This window comes from Rutidosis leptorrhynchoides, chromosome 11 (assembly GCF_046630445.1).
Source record: "Rutidosis leptorrhynchoides isolate AG116_Rl617_1_P2 chromosome 11, CSIRO_AGI_Rlap_v1, whole genome shotgun sequence".
Lineage (NCBI taxonomy): Eukaryota > Viridiplantae > Streptophyta > Magnoliopsida > Asterales > Asteraceae > Rutidosis > Rutidosis leptorrhynchoides.
This window is the reverse complement of record NC_092343.1, coordinates 135,981,784-135,989,832: the sequence shown is the minus strand read 5'-3', so window position 1 is coordinate 135,989,832 and position 8,049 is coordinate 135,981,784.

Sequence of the window (8,049 nt, the reverse complement as noted above, 5' to 3'; positions counted from 1 at the left end):
AAAATAATCTATAAGTCCGTTTGACACGGAATTCACGCCTTGGAACCGTATGAACGAACCCTGCAACATAAGCTTACACATCAGGCACGGAACCCAATGTACAATTCTAGAAAATTTGGATTTTATAATATATATATATATATATGTTGGGATTTAACAAGTTCAAAATATACTTAAACCATTTTAAGAATTAAGAAAGCGGAAGCATGTTAATTACCAATTTTAGACTTGTTAAACTTTAACCAATTAAAGTTAAATCCCAATTAGGATCAAGTTGTGATATATACTTACAAACTACAAGCAAGTAAAGAGATTATACCTACTCCAAGCTTGCTAGTAAATGATGAAGATGATGATGATGAATGGAGCTCCAAAAGTGTGAAACCTCAAGTTGTTATACCCCAAACTTGTGCACCAACACCCTAGCTTTGGTTAGGATTTATTGACACTTGAATTTAGCTTCCAAAAACCAAATTAAGAACCCTTTGAATCCCCTTAAACCCCACGGTTTTGGCAGCAGAAAAGGGAGGAGAAAATGCAGTTTTTTTGATTACTTTTGATGTGTAAATGCAAGAGTGTCCTTGGAATAATTCAAGCCTTGCATGTTATAGAAGTATGGCCCTTGTAATTGACCAAGAAAAGGGATCTTAGCATGTGTGCTCTAACTCCCATGTCACTCCTATTATATTTTATAAAGAATAGTTTTTATAAAATTTGAATTTTATAAAACTAGTTTTATAAAACTTCCATATTATTATATACATTTTATTATATAAAACCAATTTATATATAAAATGTAACATAAATAAATTAATTATTTAACCTATAAATAATTAAATCCATAATATATAAATTATTCCATAATTTATATAATACACATCAAATAATATTTAAGAAAACCATTTTTCTTAAAGTTCAAGTGTCGCGTATTTGATCAATGAACCAATCGTTAAAATCAAATACAAATAAGGTGTCGGTAAGTTTGTTATTGGGTATGACCCGACTTGGATCATAACACGTCAGCCACATTAATTTAATATGTCTCTCGGGCATACGAAATACCTTCAATCTCCCACTTGCACGAGAAACATAAGAAATTAATGCAAGTGATGGATACAGCCTAACACACCGTCCATCACCCCTAATATGTTATGACTTTGTGCCATTCAATAACATCATCCCTTTCGAGTTCCCATCTCGAATATGATTAGGTGAATCTTTCATTATTTCCTTTCGTCCTAGACGTCATGTTAAATCCAAGAGATACAGAGTGATCACTCTCTTATAGATTTAACTTTTCAGGCCTTAGACATCTGACTCTCAACGAATAAGAGGGACAAATTCCATCTTGACTACATACGTCCTAGATATACACTTTGTAATATACCTGAGTTCTTCCTTATGTACTACCATGTTTCAGAATAGCGAAGGAAAGAATCAAGGCACAGTACTTGGTGAATATCCGAACCCAATATGTATCTCAGGTCAGAGGATACAATGATATTCGCCTTTACTCAAGATTACATGTGATCAACCACAAAGGCTCTATACAGTAATTCTTGAGAGCGGGTCTTCCAATATTTGTTTCCCACAAATATCTATGAACCTTGGTTGCAACCTTGCCCCACATTCAACCTATGAATGTATACCAATCCGAGTTCATAATAGTCTAAACCTCACACTTGTTCTCACAAATGTGATCGACTACGGAAATTTAGAATAATTGCTTATTCATGGATGAAATATGCAAAATAGGAACATAACTCAGATAAATTAACACCATAGTTATATTAATGAGTTTGAATAATTTCGTTCCGGTACAATACATAAAATAGATCATATCCAATCACTAGAATATCGAAGCCCTAATGCACAAACATGTCCCTCATGTTTTGGTCCATGTAAAAGCTTCGTGAGTGGATCCGCAACATTATGATCTGTGTGAACTTTGCGAATACATATCTTTCCTTTTTCAACTTCATCCCTTATGTAGTTGAATCTCCGCTCAATGTGACGAGTCTTTTGATGAGCACGAGGTTCCTTGATTTGAGCAATCGCACCCTCGTTGTCACAAAAGATCTCAAGAGGGTCCTGAATGGAAGGGACCACTCCTAAGTCATCGATGAATTTCTTCATCCATGCAGCTTCCTGAGCTGCCAGTGAGGCGGCAATGTACTCCGACTCTGTAGTGGATAACGCAACAACCTCCTGTTTCGAACTCTTCCAAGAGACCACACCACCATTTAACATGAAGACATAACCGGATTGTGATCGAGAGTCATCTCGATCAGTTTGGAAACTCGCGTCCACGTAACCTTTTACGGCGAGTTCCTCCTCACCAGACCCATATATTAGAAACATATCCTTAGTTCTCCTAAGGTATTTCAATATACTTTTAACAGCAATCCAATGACTGTTTCCTGGGTTATTCTGGTATCTACTTGTCAAGCTTAGAGCGCATGACACATCCGGTCTAGTACATATCATCGCATACATGATAGACCCAATAGCAGATGCGTATGGGACTTTCTTCATTCTCTCTTGTTCATCTTTCGTGGTAGGGCACTGAGATGAATTGAGAACGGTTCCTCTTTGAATAGGTACCAAACCTTTCTTAGAGTTTTCCATCTTGAACCTTTTCAAGATTTTATCAATGTATGTACTTTGACTTAAACCTATCAATCTCTTGGATCTATTCCTATAGATCCCTATCCCCAATATGTATTGTGCGTCTCCAAGATCCTTAATGGAGAAGCAACTCTTTAGCCAAGTTTTGACTCCTTGCATTGTGGTAATATCATTCCCAAATAATAATATATCATCCACATATAGCACAAGGAACATTATAGAGCTCCCACTAGCCTTCTTGTACACACAAGCTTCATCACCATTTTTAATGAAGCCAAATTTCTTTGCCTCTTCATTAAAGCGATGATTCCACATTCTAGATGCTTGTTTCAATCCGTAGATTGATTTCTTCAACTTGCATACCTTTTTAGGATTTTTCGGATCAACAAAACCTTCGGGCTGTACCATATAGACATCTTCCTCAAGATATCCATTTAGGAAAGCGGTTTTGACATCCATTTGCCATATTTCATAGTCATAGTGAGCAGCAATGGCAAATAATATCCTAATAGACTTTAGCATTGCCACTGGCGAGAAAGTTTCATCATAATCAACCCCTTGAGTCTGAGTGAAACCTTTTGCTACAAGTCTAGCTTTGTATGTATCCAAGTTTCCATGTATGTCGGTTTTCTTCTTGAAAAGCCATTTGCAATCAACTAGCTTGGAGCTAGGAGGTTGCACAACAAGTTCCCAAACTTGGTTTTCATACATGGATTGCATCTCGGCGTTCATGGCTTCCTGCCATTTATCTTTATCAATTCTTGATAAAGCATCTTTGTAGTTTGTCGGTTCATCCAAATCAACCGCATAGCAACCTTCCACGAGAAACCCATATCTCTCGGGAGGATTACTAATCCTACTAGATCTTCGAACGTCTTGTGTACCTTGATCATCCATTTGATCATTTTCAACATCCTTATGTTGAGTACTAGTGCCAACCAATTGTGTATCATCGGCTTGATCTTGTACCTCTACAAGATCTATCTTCCTTTCACCATCACCTTCCATAAGGAACTTGGTTTCAAGGAATTCCGCTTTCCGAGCAACAAATACGGTTTGCTCGGATGGATCATAGAAGTAATATCCCATGTCATCTTTGGGATATCCTATGAAGATACACTTTGTGGATCGAGCATGTAGCTTATTTGCTACATAACGCTTAGGATAAGCTTCACATCCCCATACTTTCAAGTATGAAAGAGAAGGAGGTTTTCCAAACCACATCTCATGAGGAGTTCGTTCCACCTTCTTGGTTGGGGCCATATTTAAAATACGAGCCGCGGAGCTTAGACAATAACCCCAAAATGATAGAGGCAACGAGCTTCTTGCCATCATAGATCGAACCATATCCATTAGGGTTCGGTTCCTCCTTTCGGAAACTCCATTAAGTTGGGGTGTTCCGGGTGGAGTAAGTTGTGAGATAATCCCACAACTCCTAAGATGATCTTGGAAGGCTTCGCTTAGGTATTCACCTCCTCTATCGGTACGTAGTACCTTAATTGTCTTATTGAGTTGATTTTGTACTTCGTTTTGATATTCTTTGAATGCTTCAAACGTTTCGTCCTTGTGTCTTAATAAGTAGACATATCCGAAACGACTAAAGTCATCAATGAAAGTAACAAAGTATCTTTCACCTTTCCTAGTCATGGGTTTAAAGGGTCCACATACATCCGAATGTATTAATCCCAATAAATCTTTAGCCCTTTCATAGGTCCCTTTGAAAGGCGCTTTAGTCATCTTGCCTTGTAAACAAGATTCACATACTTCAAACGAATCCATTTCATTTGATTTCAAAAGTCCATTCTTTTGAAGTGTATGTATTCGGTTCTTGTTTATGTGACCAAGGCGACAATGCCATAAGTAGGAATCACTCAAATCCCTTTTGAGTTTCTTGGTGCTTGTATGGTACATTGAGCTACTAGATGGTGTGTCATCATGAACCAATTCATAAATTCCATTTGAAGGCGAAGCCTTGAAATAGAATACATTATCTTTAGAAACATGAATATCATCATCAATAAAATTAACAACGTAACCACATTGTTTTAAGCGAGAAATAGAAATAATGTTTCTACACAAATCCGGAGCATACAAAACATTTTCTAAAATAAGTTCCAATCCGCTTGGAAGCTTCAAAATAAAATCTCCTTGAGCTTTAACATGCACCTTTGCACCATTGCCCATATAGAGACTTGATGTTCCCGCCTTATGATCACTTCTTTTGAACCCCTGCAAAGAATTGCAAATATGAGTTCCACATCCAGTGTCTAATACCCATGTATTAGAAGAAGTAATACTTAGCTCTATATATACCATATATATATTACCTGAGGTTTGCCCTGCATCCCTCTTGTCCTTCAACTCCTTAAGGTAGACCGGACAGTTTCGTTTCCAATGACCCATCTCACCGCAACCGAAACATGGGTCTTCCTTGGGGTTTGCCTTCTCGGTGACCTTTTGCTTCTTGGCCTTGTTGATGGTTGGGGTAACCATCTTCCCCTTCCCTTTGCCTTGATAGGCGGGTCCTTTTCTCTTAGCCACCTTTGGCTTAGAGGTGTTACCTTTGGACCCACCTTGATCGATTGCTAACACGGGTAAAGCCCTTTTACCCATGCTAGTTTCCGCCGTTCTAAGCATACCGTGAAGCTCACCTATGCTCTTATCCATCCCATTCATATTGTAATTAATTACAAATTGATCAAACCTTTTTGATAGGGAATTAAGGATAAGATCGGTGGCTAACTCATTTGATATGTTTAGGTTAAGACGGTTAGCACGATCAATAAGGCTCTTCATTTTGAGGACATAAGAGGAGACGGATTGGGTGTCATCCATACGACATGCATGTAGCGCTCGAACCGTTTCGAAGCGCTCGACACGTGCTTGTTGAAGGAACATCTCCTTCAATTGCGTAATCATGTCATATGCACTATGATGTTCGAAATCCTTTTGGAGTTCGGGTATCATAGTCCCAAGCATTAGACAAGCGACTTGCACCGAATCGGCGCAATACTTGTCATAATAAGCCATGCCCTCTATATCTTCCTCATCCGGTTGGTCGGGAATAGGGTCCTCCAACACATACGCTTTGTCCTCAAGTTTGAGGACAATCCTAAGATTACGGAACCAATCCATAAAGTTCGTATGGTTGAGTTTGTCTTTCTCGAGGAGAGACCTTAATGATAGGTTGTTTAGGTTAAGTGGTGCATTTTGCATGTTGTTGTTATTTGCGGCCATCTACAAAATTTAACAAAGTCCTTTTAAGTATCGATTTTAAATTTAATAAACAATACCCTTTTATTTTTAATTGTTTTATTAAATCTTAGAACCCAACGGTAAATCAAATTTCGGTTAGGTGACCTTTATCCCGTTATTTGATTTAGCTAGGTAGTCATTTATGTGACAATTGCAATCCTTTTGCAACTTCTAAGTTATGGGATCATGCAATCCTTTTGCATGGCATATTTATCCCATCAACGCCTATTTGTTCCTCATGCTTCGGTGACCCTAAGTTCATGATTCCTAAATCAAGTCGTCCTACTTGTGTAAACATGTAGACTTAACATACAAGTGGTTAGGTGACCTTTATCCCACATGTATGCGAAGTGTACCTTATTCATATTAGTTCACTCATGACGGTTAGGTGACCTTTATCCCATCAAGAGATTCCTAATATGTCTAAGTGTTTCCACAAAAGGATGGCGTTTAACTTGTTTACCTTGTTTTAGTTAAGGGATTTTAAGTTTTCATAAATTCTAGTTTAAGAAAACATTTGCCATACACCAACATGCATTTGGTGTATAGTTCATTATGAAAAGCCAATTTCATGTCTATAAACCATTTTATATATATGATCCTAATCATGATCTTAATAACCGTTTATTAATGTCCTTTTAGCCATTTTTAATTTAACCATTTAAATTGACGTTTTGCATGTCGTTAATTAATGTATAATTTAACCAATTAAATTGCCATTTTGCTTATTGTTAACTTGTGTGATTAACTTGTAGCATACAACCATACAATCCACAATCATACAATAAACAACCATGCATGCAAAACAAATATGTTCACAATCAAGCCATTTTGGTAGACATTTGTTTAGCCGAAAACAAATGCCACCGGATAAGGGGTTATAACACAAAATAGGAGATTTCAAATCTCCCACTTAACCTTGCATCCAAATGCTTCTTCATGTGTTCTTCAAGTCTTCATCATTCTTCATCATTTTACAAAATATATCCTAATACATTTTGTCTAAAAAAAATGAAATTACAACCTAATCTATTTTACATACCAAATATAAAATAAATTACATAACCAAATGAATTATTACATGCCAAATGAATAAATATTATTACAAACCAATTGAATAAATATCAATCAACCATGCATGCAACCAAACACAAGGTCAAGGCTTAGATTGTGAACATTAACTACACAAGTGATAGGCAATACAGAATCACAAGTGATTGGAAACACAGAATCACAAGTGATCTGCAACACAGAATCACAAGTGATTGGCAATACAGAATCACAAGTGATCGGCAACACAGAATCACAAGTGATTGGCAGTATAGAATGCAGAATCACAAGTGATTTTGGCCAAAATGACAACCACCCAAAACCCAAAATTTTACATTCTACTTCATGCATGTTCATAGAATGCAAAATTATAGTGGGTTTAATAACCATCTCGAAGCATATTTCAACAACTTCGGCTCTAGATACCATTGTTGGGATTTAACAAGTTCAAAATATACTTAAACCATTTTAAGAATTAAGAAAGCGGAAGCATGTTAATTACCAATTTTAGACTTGTTAAACTTTAACCAATTAAAGTTAAATCCCAATTAGGATCAAGTTGTGATATATACTTACAAACTACAAGCAAGTAAAGAGATTATACCTACTCCAAGCTTGCTAGTAAATGATGAAGATGATGATGATGAATGGAGCTCCAAAAGTGTGAAACCTCAAGTTGTTATACCCCAAACTTGTGCACCAACACCCTAGCTTTGGTTAGGATTTATTGACACTTGAATTTAGCTTCCAAAAACCAAATTAAGAACCCTTTGAATCCCCTTAAACCCCACGGTTTTGGCAGCAGAAAAGGGAGGAGAAAATGCAGTTTTTTTGATTACTTTTGATGTGTAAATGCAAGAGTGTCCTTGGAATAATTCAAGCCTTGCATGTTATAGAAGTATGGCCCTTGTAATTGACCAAGAAAAGGGATCTTAGCATGTGTGCTCTAACTCCCATGTCACTCCTATTATATTTTATAAAGAATAGTTTTTATAAAATTTGAATTTTATAAAACTAGTTTTATAAAACTTCCATATTATTATATACATTTTATTATATAAAACCAATTTATATATAAAATGTAACATAAATAAATTAATTATTTAACCTATAAAT